The sequence below is a fragment of the Rattus norvegicus genome, chromosome 20 (assembly GCF_036323735.1).
Source record: "Rattus norvegicus strain BN/NHsdMcwi chromosome 20, GRCr8, whole genome shotgun sequence".
NCBI classification, from domain to species: Eukaryota; Metazoa; Chordata; class Mammalia; order Rodentia; family Muridae; genus Rattus; species Rattus norvegicus.
In genome coordinates, this window is record NC_086038.1 from 44618023 (window position 1) to 44640760 (window position 22738).

A 22738-nucleotide genomic window follows, 5' to 3' on the forward strand; every position below is an offset into this window, starting at 1 on the left:
CCTCTCGTCATCTTTTCTAGCGAAACTGCCCTTCAGCAGCAAAGAAACCAAGCTGAGTCTCCTCTCACTGGTTCACTGCCTGCAATGAGCAAGGCAGAACACACACCAGAGGTAACACACACTCTTGTTCTGCAGCTACTTAGGATCCGGCTGGGGAGATAGACAACGAGGTGGTAACACTCATCAGGTGAAGAGATTGGTCTCTGTCCTCTGACCTTCACATAACCTTTGACTGATGATCAGTTTCTGGGTCAAATCTTCAAAGGAACAGGTGGTTAATGTGTGTGTGTGTGTGTGTGTGTGTCTGTGTGTGTCTGTGTGTGTGTGTATTCATAATCCACAGAAGATCCATTCCTTCCTGCATACACCTTTAAGATTATTGTATTCAAGGCTCTTATAAATCACCATGAAAATGAGATAAAAGAATCAGGGGCCATGTAAAAAGTGGAGAATGCACTGCAGAATGTACGTATTCAACCAGTAAATGACAGCACAGACCACTGCCATCCGTCACACCCCTCTAAAGAGCAGCCCAGCTCCGTACCTAGAGAAGGGCCAGATGACACTGTCTGCTGCAGGTGGGAAGGAGAGGGAACTAGCTTCCCGGAAGGGCTAGCTGAACCCTGTCGGATGCTGGCATAGCTGGAACAAAGCAAGTGGATTTCTGCACTCTGCTTAGTAGTCTATGGGAATGTCTGCAGGTGAGCCTCTCAACTAAATATACGAACAAGCAAGAGAGCAGAGAATGAGAACTTGCCAGGGTGGGTAAAGAAATTCTATGACTGAATACTGGTATTGTCCAAGTTCCCTAGTCACAGTGTGCGGCCTGCAAATCTGTGGAAGGCTTTCACGTGGTTCTCGTGTGGTACAGCATCCATCAGGCGGACCTAGGTTTGGAGCTCGCCTCTTACATGTAATATGACCTTAAGCATTACCCTATCACCTCCAACCGCACACACAGAGAACTGATTCCCAGGGAGGTTGTCAGGGTAAGACGAAGGAGAGAGTTTGTCTACAGTTGTGCCTGTGTGTGGTAAATCCTCAAAAGCCTTCCTCCCTTTCTTGGGTTTTCATCTAGCTTTGTGTCCCAAGGCTATGGAATACTTATGGGGACTTTGGATATCTTTAGGTTTGTGTGTGTGTGTGTGTGTGTGTGTGTGTGTGTGTGTGATGTAAGCATGCATGATGTGTGGAGGTTAGACCCCTTTCGGAATTGCTTCTCTCCTCCCACCAAGGGTTCCTGTTCCTGAGGCTTGGTGGCAAGTGCTGTAATCTGCTTAGCCATCTCAGCAGACCAATTCTGAATCACCCCTCCCCCCCCAAATCTAACATCGGATTCTAACAACAAAACTCTTACAGTTTGAAAGTGAAACCTTACAAAATGTTGATAATACAAGTTTTTAAGCCGAAAACTTCCAGGAAGTCTGTCTGGAGGTGCTGATCAGCATAGTTTGTTTTCTTAACAAGGTCAGAGAGAAGTCACTGAAGACCACCTTCTTTCCCTGAAGCTAAATCTTGCTAAGACCAGGGCAGCACTAGCTAGGATAAATAAAGGGATAACAGCAAAACTCGGTGATGGTGCTGACTTTAAAGGGGAAGCTGCCTGTGGAGCCTCAAAGATAGGGTAGTAGATTGTAAGCGTGTAAGCGTGTAAGCGTGTAAGCGTGTAAGCGTGTAAGCGTGTAAGCGTGCTCGGAAATGATGCAAGCGCCTTATTGTGCTCACATGATACCTGATACTAAAGACAGAAAACCCAGGTTTGGGTTGGGAATCCTGCTATGCTCTCGAGTTCTGCTTTCCTAAGAAATGGAGATGTATCATCATCTCCAGCCCAGTCTCCTGGGTAGGCCAAACACAGGGAAAAGCCAGGGTTGGGGGCCGGCAGAGTACTCATTAAACTGAAAGAAAGCTATCACGATGGCTAGTGTATTTCAAACCTCGGATTTTCTTTTTAAAAAATTCTGGAACCCTCACCTTCAACAGGGGCTTAAAGAGCTTTCATTGAAATGTGCCTTAAATATATACAAATATATAATTCAGGATAAATGCTTTCTAGTAATAGTTGATTAAAAGCTAAACACAGAGGGGGAAAAATTCCCAGGGTTCTGTTGCTTACCATTGCAGATATTTTGAATAATACTGAGTTGGCCAAGATGGTAAGTTGTATATCTTGTGTGTGTGTGGGCTCAGGTAGGTGTATGTGTGTGTTGTGTGTGTCCGCGTGTGTTTGGATGTAGTGTTTCACACCTTCTTAGATAACTTCTACCTTATTTACTAACGCAAGGTCTCTTGGCTGAACCTGACACTCACCAGTTTGCACTGAGTATCTCCTGTCTTCACTGCCCGAGCTCTGGGGTTACAGGTAGGCTGCCATGCCTGATGTTTCATGTGAGCACTAGGATTCAACTGTGTTCTCATAGTTGTGTAGTATGTGCTTTGCCCTTACCATGTCTCCAGCTCCGTTTTATAATATTTTATTTTACATGCATGACTGTTTTGCCTGCATGGATATCTGTGTACGAGGAGGTGCATGCCTGGGACCAGGAAAGACAGAGGTAGACATCAGATTCCTTGGAACTGGAGTGGCAGACGGTTGTGAGGCACCGTGTGAGTGTTGACAACTGAACCTGGGTCATCTGGAAGAGCAGCTAGTGCTCTTAACCACTGAGTCATCTCCCCAATTTTACAAGTTTTAAAGAACACATTTTAAAAAGCTGTAAGGAAAAAAAAATCATACATGTAGGTTTAATGACAACAAAAATCACCTGGTAAATTCAAGGAAGGGAACATCAGTTCTAGGTGACAGTTCCTGCTAAAACTGAAAGTCCAGTGTTGGGTTAGCTGTAGTTTTTACATGAAATTAGCGAAACGTAATAGGGTGGCATTATATGTTTGATGTTTGATGACTGATTTGAGCACCATGAGCCATTATGTGACTTGAAATCATTATTCTTAACAGGTTTTCCTCTTACCCGCTCCCTCAGTTGGAGTCACCATCGTTGTATGTTTAACTGTGTGTGTGTGTGTGAAGGGTGGTGCACACAGCTGCAGGTACCCATGAAGGGCCCTGGAACACCCCCGGGGACTGCCGTTCTAAGTGATCGGGAGCCTAATATGGATGCTAAGAGTCGACTGTGTCCTCTGAAGGAGCTACATGCACCTCTTAACAACCGAACCTCCTACCCCAGTTCATTATTGTGATTAGCCCAACTGACTTTTAACATTTCTTATTGTGAGCCTAGCCTTAACAGGTAGGCCAGCTCCAGCCCAGCACAGCTGATTTAAAATGGTACAACACTGATATTTTTTAAGAAAATCAAGCTTTTAATAAAAGGTTCTTGACAGGCTTGGAGAGATGGCTCATCAGTCAGGAGTGCTCGTTGGTCCTGCAGAGGATCCAGGCTTGGTGTTAAGCGCCTACGTCACGGTTTGCAGCCGTCCGTCCGTAAGCCCAGTTCCAGAGACTCCAATGCCCTCTTCTGAGCCCTGAAGCCAGAGGCACACACAGGAAAAAAACTCACATATCTATTATGTGATAATATATAATTCAATATGGCAAAATATAATAATATACAATATATACAAACAAAAGAAATCCAAAGAAAGTTCACTGTGGTTCCCCACACATGTAGGTTTTAATGTGACATAAGCAAAACCAGACTAATACATAATGCTCACACCCTGAATAAAGTGCCAGCTGCGCTCGGCTCCTTCTGAGTTTAGCCTGAGTTACTATGAACCCCCTCATGACTTCATTTCCACCGAATGTTTCCTTACTTGAACGACTGTGAAATCTCATTTGTGCTGGGCGCCATGACTCACGGCCTTTGCTCTGCGTGACTGCGTTGTTTGTGTATTAAATTGGCCTTGTTCGTTTCTCACTAGTCTGTGGCAATTAAAGCACACTGTTTTATTGTAGAAAATCAAAATCAATTTATTAAATAAATTAAGATACGAAACCCCCACATAAAGGGGTTGGGGTGGTCTGATGCCCTTACCTGGTGATCCCAGCATCGGATGCTGATAGAAATCCAAGGACACCCTGGCTACACAGTGAATTTCAGGCCAGCCAAAACCACATAACAAGACACTGGCTCAGCAAAAACCAGACAACTGAAATAGACTAAACTCAGTTGTATCTCATCACCGAAAAGTTTTAGCTTTAAAACTGGTAAGAGAGTTCAGTACGATTCTCACTAATCCACACAAGGTATCTTTGGTTACGTGTGATGCTAAGGTATGGCAACAAAATGGCTACCAACACGTTAAAAGTTAAATATTGCCACGTACATAATCCTACAGTGTCAATTCAATTTTAATAGACAGTGATGACAGAAAGTATGTGGTAATGCAGTGAACATGTCAGATGAATCATGTATGTGTATATTTTATTATCCAAGTTATTTTTTAATTGTTGAAATGAGAATACACCAAAAGACCATCAACAATATATCCAATGGAAACGTCTATCAGGTGAGGGAAACCTACTAGAATCTACATAAATGGTGTGAATCTTAAAGAAGTGTAGCACCGGAAGAATGGGGGGAGGAAGGGCTCACAGGGGGAGGCTTCTGTAGGATGTTGGGCCAAAGGGTGAGAGAGGGATCCATCCCTATTGGGCTTCATCTGACACCGTGTAGGGCAAAGATGGTGGAGTGCAGGGAGCTGGGACCCCAGGGTGTACGTGCAGGCTGTCCATGGTTTCAGATTCTACATAAGGTACAGGAAATGTTTGCAAAACCAGTAGGCTGGTGTATGTGCTGGGGTCTAGGCCAGTTGAAGAGAGGTTATTTGATGTAAGGTACCAGAGCACGGGTGGGGCCAGGGAAGCGCCTGTCCAGGAAAGTTCTCCATCGTTGTTAGAGCAGACATGCACCCTTGCAGTAAGGAGACCATGTGGCATGTGTACAATACTCTAATAAGTCTAGTGTGCCAGACAAACACAGTGAAGGCGTTCCTATACACAGCACCAGCTCGTGGGCTTCAAACGTGTTTAGGGTTTGAAAGTCAAGTAAACACTCAAACTACTCCAGAGTAAAAAAGAGATCAAAAAGATATGACACATAATTTAAATATATAGTTCTGGACTGGAATACTTTTCTATAAATTAGAATTTTGTTGTTGTTAAAAAAGAGAGAGGGATTGAGGAGTAGCTCAGTGCTAAGAGCATTGCTGCTGTCCAGAGGACCTGTGTTTGTCCCCAGCAGCCACGCCCAGTGACTTATAGATGCTTGTATCTCCAGTTTCAGGGGATCTGACATCCTTTCTCCACTCCACCAGCATCTGCACAGATGTGGCAGACACACGCGAGCACACACACACACACATACACACACACGTGCAAACGCAATTTTTTTTTAAATGTTAGAGAGAGGTGTGGAGATATTTAACGAGTGTCTGGGGATTAGACTTCAATGTAATCTATGTTAATTTCCCAATTTTACAGTTTGAAGTTGAGCTATACGGGGCAATGTCTTGTTGGAAATCTTTCAGAAAGATATTTGCAAATGATGGGGAATCAAGTCGGCATCTTCTCTCAAGTTGTCAGAGGCCGAGAAGGCCTGTGAATGCTCGGAGAAATTGAGGCCGTCTTAACTTTTGCATATTAGAGAAGAAAGTCTAACCAAAGGGGCGTGATTAAGAGAAAGTCATGTGTTCAGGTCATGCTTATGCAGTCATTAGAAAGGCAGGCCTGGTAGTCCGTGTCAGTAATTCCAGCACTGCAGAGGCTGAGACAGAGGCAGGAGGATAGTGGTGAGTTTGAGGTCTACCTGGGCTATATAGTGAGACTGTCTCACTGGGTAGAAAATAAGTAAAGATTTGGGGAAACACTGGTGATATAATATTTAAAAAGAGAGTAAAACACTGTATAAAGTGTGCTAACTAACAGAGCAACACGCGATCCCATACACTAACTTTGTGTCCAGTATTAGACTGTGTGCTATTTACCTCACTCACAATTCACATGAAGCTCACAAAGTAGGTGTTACTACGTCCTCACACCGCTGAGAATCCTGAAGCACAGAGAGGCTAATGACTGACCTCACAGAACCTGTTTGCTGTCCGGAGAGGACAGCAGAATGCGCCCAAATGGTAAGGAGGAGTTTCGGACAGTGGCCTACAGAGGATTCCTGTTGTTTTCAGTGTTTGCCCAAACATTCACCACAGGATATTGGCTTATAATTAGAAGAAAAAGAAAACTTGTTTTTTTTTTTTTTTTTTTTTTTTGGTTCTTTTTTTTGGAGCTGGGGATCGAACCCAGGGCCTTACGCTTCCTAGGTAAGCACTCTACCACTGAGCTAAATCCCCAGCCCCAAGAAAACTTGTTTTAAAAGAAATAATTTCTCATAAAAGAATATGTAAAATGTGCCCATTGTTCAAAGCTAGACTGAGTAGCTCAAACTACTAGTGCTGCGGTTGTCTCTTGGCGGTAACGTTACTGTCAACACTCACTTTAAGCGGTCTTCGTAACGCACTGTTTGTCTGATTAAGTCTTTCACTCAGTCAACAGTGACCCTCTGCTATAATTTACTCTTATAAGGGGAATATTTAAAAGACTTGGACCTGGTCTCATACAGAAATCTACACGGCCCACCCTTTAGTAGGTTCTGCCCCCGCAGCCCCACTAAGTTCTGGACAGCTATCGTCTCACTTCAGCGCTCCAGTGAGCGGGCTCCTGTCTTCCCTCAACCATGCCAGACTGCTGGTTCTTATAGTTTCCTTTCCAGGAAGCTATCCTCTTCGAGGACTCTTCAGATGTCTCTTTCTGCCGACACCGGGTAGAAGCCGCCTCCAGGACACAGTCTCCTGTACCTTGCTTTTCTTCCCGGCGGTCGTCAGCATCTGGGGCAGCTCTGCCTGCCAAGGGCGGCTCACTTTCCTGAACGTGTGGATGACTACAGCCCTCTGTAGATGGTCGTAACCCTGTGCTTTGCTTTGGCCTTCAAAATGAGAGAAGTACCGTGTGTCATAGTTGTAAACTTTGAGAATCAGTGTACAACGTATCATTTGAGCTTCTCCCTAAGACTAGCCTTATCCCATTGGTGGTTCTCTGGATGGCCCTGTTGCCATGCGTAAGTGACCCATAGGAGAGTCTCCCCTTCTGACCTTCAGCAAACACACTTTGATGAGGAATAAACTTGGTTGTTTCAAGCCTCTGAAGTACAAGGGTGTTTCCTGCCACAAAACAATGTAATCCTAACTGATAGACCCCCTGACATATTTATCTGTTCCGGTCTCTCCTGTCTAAATTATTGTCTGTATAATAGAGGACCTGCTCCCTGCCTCATCCCCAGTGCCTGGAGAGTGGGCACAGGTTACATTGTCAGCATTTGCTGGCTGGTTCGGTGAACCATGGCTTGATCACACCGTGTGGGACAGGAGATTTAATAATGGCAGGCAAATCTAACCCTGGGCAGATGGGAACCTGTCACAAGATCCCAAGCAGTGTTTAAAAGGACAACCCACCTGTGAGTAACGGCACATAAAGTGGCCAAACTGTAAGGAAAGTAGAGATCTGGCGTGAAGCTTGGGGCTCAGTGACAATCTGACTAAAAGGGATCAGCAGTGCTTGTGTCAAGCTGAATGCTGCTGCGGTTCCCTTTCCAGGTGTGGACATTAGCATTTTGGAGCTTCACAGGCCTGGGATTTATCTGCTCTTGCCATAAACTGGCCCCGAGCCCCTCCGAGGACTCCCATGAAAGCTGTGTGGCTTTTGTGAGCTGCTTTCCTGTCCCCGGCTTCCTCCCCGTCTGCCTGCACAGGACAGGGATAATGCGTTTCCTTTATCTATCATGGCACAGCACAAGGAAACTCTGTGTCCCTGCAGAGGAAGAGCGCATCTGTAAGGAGTTCTTAAGAGTGCACTGAAGGGTCTTGTTAGGGTGGCTTACTCTCCCGGTTACATCTGTGACGGAGTGGACCCGTGACAGACATGCAGAATGAACGGCTTCAGCTGCTGCCTGTGGGAGGGAGGGTCTCCTGGAATCACTGAGAGCAGGACCAACAAGTGAGAAGCTGGCCACAATGTCCCAGTGTTACTGTGCTTCTGTGTTTACTGGTTTCTCCCGAAGCCTTCCCAGTTAGTTCTGAATTCATGCTGGAAAAGCATGAATTCTGCACACAGTTCCCTAAAGACCAAACATTAGCAAGATGGGTCAATAATCACCCGTTAAATGCGCTTGCAAGGAGTCTTTTGATGTTTTGTAATGAAAAAAGGAAATGGCGCTCATCCAAGAAGGAGAATGCGGGATCTGGCTTTTGCCTTTTCCCAACTATTTCTTTTCCTCTTCTTGTATTTCTTTTATCTGTTCCAATAATTCCCTTCCCCCTTCTTATACTTATTAGTAATTCCCTAATGAATACGACAAGGCATATAACTGGTTGCACGTTTCCTGTGTGTGGTAGACAACCGTGCTTTACGAACCCCAAACCGCCGACTCACAAGTCTATTACTGAAGTGGCCCACCTGGAAGTTAACTCTAGCTGCTTCTGGCGGTGCCGGTGGAACGACCTCAGGTCGTCTGTGCTCATATCTACCACGGACTTTCCAAGTGTGCTCAGCACTGCTCTAGGCACTGAAGCAGCAGCTTGGCTATGACCTGCCCCCCTGATGTGACAAGTTCCTGGATAAATGATGCATGTGATAGCAAATCCAAGTCCACCTCAGCTGCTGGGGTACTAGGCCTTGAGGTGGCTCAGGGAGGACTGGGGAGGAGGCAGGAACTGAGCTGGACCTTCAGGCGCAGGTATGTTTTAGGTGTAAAATGAACAAAATACTCTATTAGAGGTCAGAAAAGATTAACATTTTGACTGAATTGGACTTTTTTTTTTTTGTGGCAACAATCTTCATAGCCTAAGTCTTTCAACTACCACACATGTCAGCTACATAAGTCATCTAAGGAAGGTTTTTAAATATTCATCAGATGTTTGTAATTGGCAATTAATCACAGCATAGAGTACGGAGACTCCACAGCTGTGAGCTTTATGCCGGTTACGAAGACGGGGGAATTATTTGTCCAGTTTACCAATGAGTGTCACAGATCAGAGCTGCAGGCTGGGAGAACAGAAAAGAGATTCCGAGCAAGGAGAACACAGGCTTCGGATAGCTTTGGAGGCCTCCTTTGGGCACTTTAAAGTACGTCAATTTCCCACTGGTGACTTTAGGGACTCTTCTTTACCGACAGAAAGCTGGCATTCTACAAAGTCTCCTCAGCTACCCCTCCTGACGGGCTCTGGCTGACAACTCTTTTCTGCAGAGGAATGGCTGCTTCTGCTGAGTTCACAAAGAGAGGAATGGCTTGTTTTTAGGGTCAGCAGGGGCAGAGGTGAAGAGTTCAAGGCCAAGTGTTGATTTCCTGACCCTTTCAGAAAAGCGAGACGCTCTAATTTACACCTAATTGGAACCGGCCTCAAGACCCACCATAACCACTTCTCTCAAAAAAAAAAAAAAAAAAAAAAAAAAACCAACAACAACACCAAAAAATCATTTTAGATTTGTTGCGGTTTCAATACCAGAACAGCTCTTATCTAAAGCTTATTACCAACAATAAATATCTCCTAATTTTATTTCATGTATCTCAGTGATACCATTTCTGGGGCTTTGAATCTGGCCGTATTAATCCCTTTGGTTGTGAGTGGTTGGAAGAAACAATATTAAACAACGTTTGTGAAGAAAAACAAAAACCTTTCGACCATTTCCCTATTGAGAGTTCTATAAATACTTGAATGTGGGAACACGGACACATGGTTTGCACGTGTGCATAAATATGCATTCCTGTATTCCACTTATTTACTGAAAAGTGTCGTGCCAGAACACATATTATGTTTAAGTGATTCTTCAGGGACAAGAATCTAACAGGTATGTTTGCCCACGGCCAGAAACCTAAAGTGAGGCTAAGTTACTCATTCTTCCCTGAGAGATTATTCCCTCCATGTTTTCATTCCCACACTTTGCTTCACCACTCCCTACAGGGGCTGAGGTCACCACAGATTCTGCTCCAAAGGAAGGACTCTTGTGGGACTGCCTCAGGAAAATCAGCATGCAAACGGCATCTGGCCCAGAAGCCGAGGACTTTGCTGGCTACAGTGGGGGAATGCTAAAGCCCCAGTGGACTGAAAGGCATCTGTGTTCCCTGCTAAATGTCTATTGTTTCCATCATGGCAGTAACGAAATCCAAAAAAGTGAATTAGTGATTTTACTTTTAGGGCCTTTAATAAAGGAGGTATTTTTGTTGCTATTCCCTGAAAGATGGTTTTAAAACAAGCAGGTGCTGACGTTGGGAGCCTCTGAAAATGCCTTGGAATGATTATGTTTGCTACACTGGGCATCCCTGATACGACGTGAATCACCTTTCGTTATTCTTTAATGGATCTTTGAGATTGTTTATCCTGAATAATATCTTGACTTGTGCTCACCTTGCTATGGAATGGTTTAAAGGACGTTTCATCTAATAACAGAGAAAAGGATACATTATAAGTGGCACACAAAAATGGTTTAGATAGCACTAGGGTAAGAGTATAAACAATATAATAAAGTTTCCCAACCAGTCACTACATAACTAAGGAGAGATATACCAACATGCTTATTAACATGCAAAACTGAGGGTTTTTTTTTAACTTTGAAATTACAAAGCAAAATACTGGAAAATTTTAATCAGTTCAAGAAGTTAGATATTTGGGGCTGGAGAGATGGCTCAGCGGTTAAGAACACTGACTGCTCTTCCAGAGGTCGTGAGTTCAGTTCCCAGCAACCACGTGGTGGCTCCCAACCATCTGTAATGGGATCTGATGCCCTCTTCTGGGGTGTCTGAGGACAGCCACAGGGTACTCATAGACATAAAATAAATAAATCTTTTTTTTTAAAGAAGTTCGATATTCACGTGAGAGAATGTAGTAATTTTATTTATTTTTTTTTTTTTGGTTCTTTTTTTCGGAGCTGGGGACCGAACCCAGGGCCTTGCGCTTCCTAGGTAAGCGCTCTACCACTGAGCTAAATCCCCAGCCCCAGTAATTTTATTTTACATGTGGTCACGTTTACCTAGGGTAACTCTGATTTTGTCCTTCCTATCTGTTTATTCTCTTAGTTTTCTGTTTCCATAGCTGTAACATTGGGAATGTGGTCTTTCCTACTTTAAAAAGTTACTGTGAGGACCACAAGGAAACCACTGAGGGTTGAGAGTATAGCTCAGTGTGGAGCATGAAGCACTATGTTCAATAACAAGCACTGAATAAACAAACCAACAAACCAGCCACTTGCACTAAAATTAGCAGAGTAATTAGAGTAAGTGGTCAATGAAACACATTCTTAACACTTTTTTCTAACCAAAACGCTCTGTAGTTTTTCTGTACATGCTAGTCCTTGATGTGTCTGTGTCCACGAAGCACCCAGTGTTGACTTTTCTTTCTCTCTGACCTGATTTCTGGCCACTTTTCCCTTTCTACGTCAACCCTGGCACCTAAGCATTTAAACAATCTGTGTGTCTTGAGCAGACAACTTCTGGATTATAGAGTTATTTTCAATGTACTTCTGGAACCACCAAACTGGCTTACAGCTATTGGAATCTCAGTCTCCTATCTGCATGAAATACTAAGAGAATGTGACATCAGATATGGGTCAAGCATCTGTGCCTTGACTTCTCTCATCCTGCCACACAGGAAGTGGATATGATTTTTTCATCCCTAGTGAACATAGGTCTTTGTTTTTGCTTCTTTTTCATTACTGGGTATCAAGCCCAGGGCTTTGCACAGGCTAGGCAAACATTTTCTCTTTGGACTACACCCCCAGCCTTTGTTTCTTTTTTGAGACAAGATCTTGCTACTGTACATCTGAGGTGCCTTGGATTTGCTATGTAGCCCAGGCTGGTGTGGGCATCAAGGGCGCCTTGGATTTGCTATGTAGCCCAGGCTGGTGTGGGCATCAAGGGCGCCTTGGATTTGCTATGTAGCCCAGGCTGGTGTGGGCATCAAGGGCGCCTTGGATTTGCTATGTAGCCCAGGCTGGTGTGGGCATCAAGGGCGCCTTGGATTTGCTATGTAGCCCAGGCTGGTGTGGGCATCAAGGGCGCCTTGGATTTGCTATGTAGCCCAGGCTAGTGTGGGCATCAAGGGCGCCTTGGATTTGCTATGTAGCCCAGGCTGGTGTGGGCATCAAGGGCGTCCTTCCTCTACCTCCCGAGTGTTAGGCTCAAAGGTGTCACTACGAGGTCTGGTTTCTCTTATGGCCATTTATTTATTCATCTTATTATTTTATTTTATATGTATGAAACTTCTTTGGTGACACACTGCTCTGATTTTATTAAAATGCATGCCTTTATTTTACCTTATACCCCTTGGACACACCTCTCCTCCTTCCTGATTTTGTCGATGGTGTTACAGGTCCTACGTCTAACCACTGGGCAGTGTTTGGGCAGCAAGAAACCATCTTTTCTAAGGGTTTAAGGTCCTAGATGGGGAGACTGAACCAAAGAGTACATAAGACTTACCCAAAGAACCGGCACTTGGCCTAGAACCGTAGTCTTACTCTACATGACCTCCCTGCCTTGGGACAGAGATGTGCACTGAATTTGCCTCAAGGGGGAAAGAGCCACGTGGTAAAAGCTGTGTACACAACAGAGGGGACAGGAGTGAGTGTGGATAAGGAAAAGCAGGAATACTTCAGTAAACAAATGACCATCTGTTTAATGTGGTTAGAGAGCAGCAGAAATGGGGAAGGGGAATTCACAGGCACAGAACGATAGAAGACCTGAGAGCTGATGTGAAAGATGAGTTTGATTGACTCAGGGATTGATTCGAGACAAGAAAAGGGGAAAGTGGCTAAAAATAAGAGGCAAATATGTAACCACGGTTGAGGCACATTGCTTCCAAATCCTGGTTCCCTCCTGCTGCCTTATGACGTCAGTTCGTGGATCATGCACGGCCGGGCACTTTGTGTATATCAGAGAATAGAACAGATAAAGAACGTGTTTCTCTGGTACATACTTTATAGCCAGGTTTTACCTTCACCAAGCTTCTGTTTCTTCTTACATGAAATGGACAACAATATCCATTCAACAGTTGTGGGAAGATTAAGTCCTCAACGACTCTGAGAGTCATTGTGCTCACAGTTTGAGTCTGGGTAACAGGATGAAAGCGATACTAACAGGAGCGAGGAAGGCAGCACTTGTGTTGGGACAAGGTCCAATGTGAGTGTATCACGCTATCAGCCTAACATCACCTCAAGGTTCTAACAGTATTCCAACCCTGAGTACACAGCTCAAGGTGAAGGCAGAGAAGAGATTACTGAATGGACAGAACTCTGGCAATATGGAGGCCATCTGGATGGGGGGGGGGGGGAAGAGAGAGAGAGAGAGAGAGAGAGAGAGAGAGAGAGAGAGAAAATATGAATTCTCAGGCTCCAAACAAAACCTATTCACAGAATCTCCGAGAATGTGAACAATCTTTATCTAGATGCCTTTTTTTTTTCTTCCATGAGCTAACATTGGTGAACTACTGAGTCTGACTACTAAACCAAGAAGAATTTTCCTAGCTAGGAGCCTCCAGCCTACACCGACTTCCTCCCAGTATTTCCCATGAGGGAGACAGGCACATTTTCTACCCATTTTTCAGCTTGTTCTGTTATTGTCTCCCTTGCTCCCAACACTCGCAGAGTCTTATGTAGCCCAGGCCTGCTACAAAATCGCCACGTAATTCAGGCCGCCCTCAAACTCGTGACCTTTCCACCTCAGCCTTACCAGTGCTAGGATCCCAGTGTACATTACCATTCTTTTTTTTTTTTCTTTCTTTCTTTTTTTTTGGAGCTGGGGACCGAACCCAGGGCCTTGCGCTCGCTAGGCAAGCGCTCTACCACTGAGCCAAATCCCCAACCCCGTACATTACCACTCTTGATTGTTTGTTTTTCCTTCCTCTTCAAAGTGAAGAAATGTTATCTGGGAAGGTCTTATGGAGACTTAAGTCGGTGAAAACCCTCGGCCTTTCACTCGAATTCTGGTAGGAGGATTAGACACAAACATATACTCGTGTTGGGCTTCTGTCTCAGGGTTTCTGTTGTTCTGAAGAGGCCTCATGACCACGACAACTCTTATAAAGGAGAACATTTAATTATGGCTGGCTGGCAGCTTCAGAGGCTTTGTCCATTATCGTCATGGTGGGAAGCAAGGTGCACGCAGGCAGACACAGTGCTGGAGAAGGAGCTGAGAGGTCTACATCCTGATGGGCAGGCAGCAGGAGGAGAGCTGGCTTGATCTTCTAAATCCTCAAAGCCCACCTACTAATGACCTACTTCCTCCAGCAAAGCCACACCTACTCCAACATTACCACACCTCCCAGGAATGCCAATCCCATGGGCCAAGTATTCATACAAGGCCATTACTAGTCAAACCACCCCAACTTTCCACACATCTCTATCTTCATTAGTAAGATATTTCTGCCTTTTCAGAATGCTATGCTGGACTGTGAATATCACAGAACTGGGATTCAAACACATTATAGAAATATACACAACAAAAACACCGTAACTGGAATCAGACACCATGCCATAGGCCGTGTGCTACATTTTATGTGGCTTAGCTAATCTTCCAACGACTGAAGGCTAAACTCTTATCCAATTTTACAGATAAAAATATTGAGGCTCAAATAGGCTAAGACCCAACCAAACACCTTGAGATGGCGGACCTGCAGTTTGAGTCCAGTCAATCTGATTTTACAGCCTCAGTTTTAGCCACTTTGCTACTGGTCCTCATGCTGACACAAACTAGAGTCACCCGGTGCTGGACGGGTTTTCTGAGAAACGGTGTTTAAAGCTGGCCGTTACATATCAAACTTTTACTTAACCTGGAACCACGTTAACAATGTACTTCAACATCATTTACAGCTGCTTCCCCATTCAGCTTACATTGTGTAAGCTTCGCCCGCTCAGAATTAACTGCCTTTGAGAACCACCGTAACCAATCTTACTGCGTTTCGGACACCCCGCTGTGCCATACCCCCTATTTTTCCTTCCTGACTATTTCAGGCTTCTGACTGAGAACATGGCCAGGTCTGTCTGTCTTAGTCACTGTCCTAGTGCTGTGAAAACACACCGTGACCAAGACAGCTCTTACAAAAGAAAAACCCATTTAACTGGGGAGCTGGACTCAAGCAGATAGCATGGAGGAGCCGTCTCAAGCAGACAGCATGGAGGAGCCGTCTCAAGCAGATAGCACGGAGGAGCCGTCTCAAGCAGACGGCACGGAGGAGCCGTCTCAAGCAGATGGCACGGAGGAGCCGTCTCAAGCAGATGGCATGGAGGAGCCGTCTCAAGCAGATAGCATGGAGGAGCCGTCTCAAGCAGATAGCATGGAGGAGCCGTCTCAAATAGTTCTACCAACTGGGGACCGGGCATTTAAATGTCCATGACTGTGGGGGCCACCAGGTCTAAGGAAAACACGGAGACGCCGAAAGCAACGGGCCCTCCACACGTGCGCTGGAAACAGCGTCGAGCACAGAGGCATAATCTCTGACTGTGGCCCTGGGCACTATTCTGAGTCAGCAAGGCCAGAAAACCCATCTCCTCCCTTGTGAGACGCCTCTAAAAGGCTGACCAGGACAAAGGTTGCTCATTCCTTTCTGTGACCGTGCTCTGTGATTTTGAGAATGTGTCCTTTGTTCAGGACTACTTCTACTCCTTAAGTTAAAGTCTCGAAGGTTGGAACAGGAGACCAAAACAATGCAGAATGAATCAGGCCCGCTCCTGAGTAAGTAACCAAGAGTTAATCTTTCTGGGCAGTGTTGCCAGTCTGGGAAGAACAAACCTCAGGGGAGGAGCTGCCACATCAGGCTGGCCTGTGGGCTTGTCTGCGGGTTATTTCCTCCATAAGTGGCTGATGGGGAGGACCCAGCTCACTGTGCCAGCCCTAGGCACAACCAGTGGTCCCGGATTACCTAAGACAGCAAGCTGAGCAAGTCCTAGGAACTGAGCCAGTAACTACTGTCCCTCTACGGTCTTCCTTTCAGTTCAGTTTGTGAGTTCTCCCATGGAGTTTCTGCCCTGACTTCCCCAAGTGAAGGATTGTGGCCTGCGAATTGTAGGATGAAATAAACCCTTTCCTCTCAAGTTGGTTTTAGTAAGGGTCTTATCCCAGTAACAGAAAGCAAACTAGAACAGTCTTTAACATTAGAATAACTAAGAAGTGTTCAAAAGAATGACTCAGGAAGGGTTCCCACTTGTGGAGATTCTGAGTTAATTAGGTGGGATGGGGTCTGGTAAGCATCCTTTTCAGAAGCATCCGGGCGATTCTACAACAGACAGGATAAGGATCCTTTCAATAAACAATATAAGTTCCATGTTTAGGCATACCGTCCAAGGTCAGTAGTCAACAGCGGAGCTGGCTGCAAATTCAATCCGTATGAAACCAGTTAGGTTCAGTCACCACTGCCACCATGGTCACTTCCTCTACCATTCCTACTCTAATGTCTGTGTCCCAGCCAGGGTTTCCATTGCTGGTCAAATACCAGGGCCAGACCAACCTCTTGAGGTTTGGTTTGTGGCCAGAAATGTGTCCGTAGGTGCGACCTGCACATCAGAGGGCAGCACACGACACTTTCATTTGCAGTCACAGTTGTAGCTATTCTTTCAAAAGACGGGGGTCAGGTCGAGGCTCCAGAGAGGTCAAAGCTTGTAAAATGAGCTAAGTGAAGGAGTTTGGGCAGGTAACTTAGTCTCATTGTGCCTCAGTTTCCTCGTTTGTAAAATAAAGCTTGACTCGTTGAGTGGTTTCTAAATCCCAGTCTGTTCTGCTTACACTTCCACATCGTACTTCATCACTGAAGGAGGTCAGGGCAGAAAACCAAACTGGCCAGGAGCCTTGAGAAAGGAGCCGAAGCAGAGGCCATGGAGGAGTGCTGCTCACTCTGTTTTCTTGAGGACACAGGACCACGGGCCCGGGGCTTGTCTGCGGGTTATTTCCTCCATAAGTGGCTCCAGCTACAAAGGACTGGGTTCACCCCTATCAGTTGCTAATTAAAATGTCCTACAAGCTTGCCAATAGCTAGATCTCCTGGAGGGGTTTTCCCAGTTGAAGCTGCCTTCTCTCAGGTGACTCTAGCTTCGGTCAAGTTGACATAACTAGCCAGGTCAGCCACTTCAGGTTTGAAGGAGCCTTGCAATTTATAATATGCCATACTCAAAGACGGAAAATATTCAGTAACCATATCTTACGAAAACTATTGCTCAAAAAACAGTTTCATAGTTTCTTAAATAATCTAATTTTTTTTAATACACTGTTTCAAAATTTTGGTCCCTAAAAAGTATTCGTAACATAAATATAAAAATACTTTTTCTGTGACCTTATAAACTGAAGTAGTTCTTGGGCGAAGGAAGAACATCTTTTCATCTTTTCAAATTTTAATTGAGATCAATTTCAGTACCCTGGGAGTTAGTTCCATTGTGTTTGGCTTGTTTTTTTTTTTTTTTTTTTTTTTTTTGGCATTGGCACTGAGCTCTGGCCCTCAGCCCTGTACCGGGTCACCTTACAGCTGTACCTCAAGGCTACTTGCCAAGAAGTTGGTCTTAGGGTAGCTCTACTCATGGCTTAACACCAGAACACTGAGCCCGAATTCCCAGTGTGGGACTAGAAATTCATGGGACTACAGCCTACCTAGCAAAGTCTCTGAAGGAGTAATTTAATGTAGACCTGCAGCGCGCTCTGACAGTCCGGAAGAAGACGGGACACATTTTCATGAGTTTGCTCGGAGATGTTTGTTTCTTGAGGTTTGGTTTGTGGCCAGAAATGTGTCCGTAGGTGCGACCTGCACATCAGAGGGCAGCACAGGACACTTTCATTTGCAGTCACAGTTGTAGCTATTCTTTCAAAAGACAGGGGTCAGGTCGAGGCTCCAGAGAGGTCAAAGCTTGTAAAATGAGCTAAGTGAAGGAGTTTAGCCAGATAACTTAGTCTCATTGTGCCTCAGTTTCCTCGTTTGTAAAATAAAGTTTGGCTCATTACGTGAATTCTAAATCCCAGTCCTAAGAATTAGAACACATGTACATACACAAAGATACATACATTTTTTGTTCTGATGTAACCACTTAGAAACTGAGTCTCTTCATACAGAATTTCTGAAACTCCAAGACTGCTTAGGAATCTCAGCACTCAAGGAGAGAGGATTATAGAGTTTTAGCTGTGGGGCTATTTAGACAATTTTTGTCTAACTTGATCGTTCTAATTTCTTACCTCTTCTTTTGTGCTTTTAAAACTAATGTTTCGGGGTTGGGGATTTAGCTCAGCGGTAGAGCACTTGCCTAGCAAGCTCAAGGCCCTGAGTTCAGTCCCCAGCTCCGAAAAAAAAAAGAAAAAAGAAAAAGAAGAAAAAAAACAAAACAAAACTAATGTTTCCAGGAGGTATTCATACCAAGTACAGACCAAGACTGAGTCTAGCCTTCAAGAACTAGTATTTCACAGACAAACCAACAAAAGCCTCGGGTGATCAAAACCACAACCAGTGTTTCAATGGAGCATGTGGTGCAATATCAGACAGATGCTCATCTGGGTGAGCGAGCTGGGAGTTGGAGAAGGGAGTCCAGGGAAGGGGCATGGATCCTCATGTGTAGGAACATCACACGTGTCTTTGTACAGGAACCTGAGTCAGTGGGAGGATTGCCCCAGGACACAGAACTGGCCAGTGGCAAAATAGGCAAGAGAATTAACTCAAAGCTCACATTCAAAATCATAGGCTCAGCTGAATGTTAAGGACATGAATCAAAACTTTCGTCTTGGTTTATTGGAGCAGACGAAATGTTAACAGCCTTGACATTTGCTGCAACCAAGTTAAAATTAAGCCTTAAGACTCTTCCCTGGATCCCACGTCTAGGACTCCCTCCTTTCTGCTCTAGTGACCACTGAAGCTGGCATCTGAGGAGGACTCCTTCCCGTGTGCTCTAGGGGTGCAAACGTTCCAGTTGCTGACCCTGACTCTGACAGCATCCTTGTCAGCAACGCCTCAGTAGCAGTAGGATAGTTCTAAGGTAAAGTGATGGCCTTCAGATATGTGGAGGATTGCTGGAGGGATTATTCTGTGGCAGTTGGAGAGGGAAAATAAGAATCGAAGGATATATAGTTTAGTTTTCTAAATTCGGAACCCTTGAACTGTGTAGGTAAATCATGAGTATCTCTACACAGAGAGTGCAGTGATAACACAGAATGGCAGCTTCCTCGGTATATTCCATGGGGATCCGTGGTTTCAATACAGTCTGGACTAGAGTTTCTGCGATTCTCTATTGCAATTGTGCCTTTTACGTCTTCTTGCCACAAGTTAGAATCATCTGATAAGACGATTAGCTTAGAATCTAAGATAAGGAACCTCATCTTTTTTTTTTTTTTTTTTTTCTTTTCTTTTTTCCGGACCTGGGGACCGAACCCAGGGCCTTGCGCTTCCTAGGTAAGCGCTCTACCACTGAGCTAAATCCCCAGCCCCCAAGGAACCTCATCTTAAGAACTGTCCCAGTTGCCTTAATTGATGTGTGAATGGCACCTGCCAGCAGCAGCAAAGATTAAACAGGTGTGGCAGAAGGTTCTTCTTCCCCTTTTGCTCCCTTGACCTTCGATCCCTTGACCTTCGATCCCTTGACCTTCACTCTCTTGACCTTCGCTCTCTTGACCTTTGCTCTCTTGATGCCAAGCTCATTTACCCTATTGTTGCTGCTAATTCCTTCACTGGCATCAGAGCCAGTTCCTAGGCTGGGACTCTTGAGCCAGCCCCTCCGAGGGTGCCAGCCCCTCAGGGGTGAAATCTGCTGTGGGAAGGTCCTTCCTTGGAGTTATCCAGCCTGTAAGACCCAGCAACCTCTCCACAGGTCCATCTTTCGGGTTCTGTTCCTTCTGGCGACCCCGCCTCATTCACCACGCTTCACAGTAGGCCCAGGCAGGCGGAGACCTAATTGTTCTGTTTTCTTATTTATTCCTCATTCAGCTTGGGCTTTCAGTCCAACTTAATTAGCTTTCCAAGCCCATTACTTCTACAGTCTACGCAAAGATACATTTATTATATACTGTGATATTTAAGAAAGCGATTTAATGAATTCCCACATGATATATTAATATGTTTGCTGCTAGGCAGAGAAACTCAGTATGTGGGAAAATGGGCGGTTAGGCACAGACGCTCACCAACTCCTGCACTGCCTTATTAGATGCACTTCGTCTGAGAGACCACGAATGCAAACATCCAGCCTTTCACACCCACAAGGCACGGGGAGTCTTTCTCCTCCTTTCTTTTTTTTTTTTTTTTTTCCCTTTTTTTTTTTTTTCCCCGGAGCTGGGGACCGAACCCAGGGCCTTGCACTTCCTAGGCAAGCGCTCTACCGCTGAGCTAAATCCCCAGCCCCTCCTCCTTTCTTTTATTTCTTGTGAAACTGTTGCTGAAATACTGGTTCCATTTGTCTAAAGACACAGAGGAAGTGAAGGGAGAATGTGGCCAATGAAAAAATATTATTTCCAGTTTTGGCAGGTGTAATTTAGACTTGCAAATATCAAATTGTTTTTGAAGAACAATGGTAAAAGATGATTTACATTGTTTTGTAAGGCAGATTATTCTGTTTCCAACAGAATAAAATAAAATTTAGTTTTTATATGCTTCGTGCCCATAATGTGTTTTAAATCAAATATATTAACTAGTACTTGGTTTAAATTAGTGTTTAGATATAACCTAAAGTCTAAAAACATGTATGCTTTAAAACAATATAATAGCCTCTTATTTTTAAAAGCTTTATTATTATTATTATTAGTGTGTATGTGTCTGTGTGTGTCTGTGTGTCTGTGCATATGTGTCTGTGTGTGTCTGTGTATGTGTCTGTGTGTCTGTGTATATGTGTGTGTGTTTGTGTATATGTGTGTGTGTTTGTCTGTGTATATGAGTGTGGTGTCTGTGTGTGTGTGTGTATATGTGTGTGTGTCTGTGTGTGTGTATATGTGTGTGTGTGTATATGTGTGTGTCTGTGTGTGTGTGTGTGTGTGTGTGTGTGTGTGTGTGTGTGTAGTTCACAGGACAGCTTTATGGAGCCAACTCTCTCCTTTCATCTTTTACATGGGCTTCAAGAGTTGAACTCTGGTCACCAGGTTTATGCAGCAACCTCATTTTCTAAATGAAAATCAAACACTACAAGAAATAGTCCGTGTGAGCTGGTTCCTTCTCAAAAGCCGTGGGATATAAATTCCACTAACAAACTGTGAAAAGGTGCTTTATCTTTCAGAGTCTTCTATAACCTGCCTTAGCTAGGAGTGTCTGCTCCTCCATGTTCTCTGTTAGTTTTTTAGTAAGTCCATAACTACTGGTTTCCCAAGCTGCTGGGAGTGGTCCCCTGACACCATGGGAAGTTACAGGAAGCCTCTGGGATTGTGTTGTGCATAGGAAGACTCCATCATCTCTTTCAAGGTAATTCTATGGAGGCCTTCAATCATTGAGCCTCTCTATGCAAATGCAAAATGTGGGCTTTAGATTGTATTCACAAGGCAGAGAATGCACCAGACACAAGCTGAACCTGGGCAAGCAGGGGCAAGCGCCTGATATTCTACCATAGGCTCTTTTTCTGTCCCCTCCACCTTAAAATCGAATGCGTCACTAACACCCTTTTTTTATTTAAAACAGAAAGAATGATAGAAGGGAGGAAGGTGTCATTGGGCCAACTGCTATAGGCACCCATAAAGAGGAGCAGGTACCCATGAGGAGGAGCACCCACCCAGAGGAGAAGCACCCACCCATGAGGAGAAGCACCCACCCAGAGGAGGATCACACACCCATAAAGAGGAGCAGGTACCCATGAGGAGGAGCAGGCACCCATGAGGAGCACCCACCCATGAGGAGGAGCACCCACCCATGAGGAGGGGCACCCACCCATGAGGAGGAGCACCCACCCATGAGGGGCACCCACCCATGAGGAGGAGCATCCCCCATGAGGAGCACCCACCCATGAGGAGCACCCACCCATGAGGAGGAGCACCCACCCATGAGGAGCACCCACCCATGAGGAGGAGCACCCACCCATGAGGAGGGGCACTCACCCATGAGGAGGGGCACCCACCCATGAGGAGGAGCACCCACCCATGAGGAGGAGCATCCCCCATGAGGAGGAGCATCCCCCATGAGGAGCACCCACCCATGAGGAGGAGCACCCACCCATGAGGAGGACTGGGTAGAAGAGGGCAGTGAGCCATCCAGAAAAAGAGCACAGAAGCAGCAGGAGCAGAGGGTGGGTGGGGCGGACTGGTGTATTCAGAGGGAGCAGAGGACCAGGCTGCTGCAGCTGCTCAAACATCTCTGCCACAGACAGGGGCACAGGTGCTGAGACGTGAAGGGGAGCACGGACCTTCCTTTCCTAACAGAGCGGAACATGGTCTTCACAAAGCTCATTTTGTTCTCAGAAGGTGGTTATTTTTAGGATGCAAAATGCTAACCAGGAGGAGGGCGCAGGGACAAGCCAACCCCGCCCCTTTGTATTTTCTTCAGGATATATGATATACCAAAAAGAAGTCTTTGACTGCCTGGAGGCAGAGAGCATTTATGATCAGAAAAGCAAAAAAAATGTTCTTTTTAAATTATCATGGTGTCAGGGAGCAGGAAGAGAGTGAAAGGCACGTGCATGGTTACCGAGTTAATGGGTTAAAAGCAGGCTCATAAAGATTTAGAAATCTTCCTAAAATCAAGTAAAAGAGACAGAATTCAATAAGGGTGTGTGATGGCCTGAAACTTTTTTCTGCTACTATCACATGAC

General features: G+C 45.1%; 1 long non-coding RNA gene across 1 annotated transcript; it reads right to left on the minus strand.

The window, feature by feature from the left end:
- Positions 1-17431: 17431 nt before the first annotated feature.
- Positions 17432-21784, minus strand: LOC120098872 (uncharacterized). Its single transcript, XR_005497536.2, has 2 exons — positions 19458-21784; positions 17432-19335 (listed from the first exon to the last, which is right to left on the minus strand). It is a non-coding gene; the product is annotated as an uncharacterized LOC120098872 (long non-coding RNA).
- Positions 21785-22738: the final 954 nt, after the last annotated feature.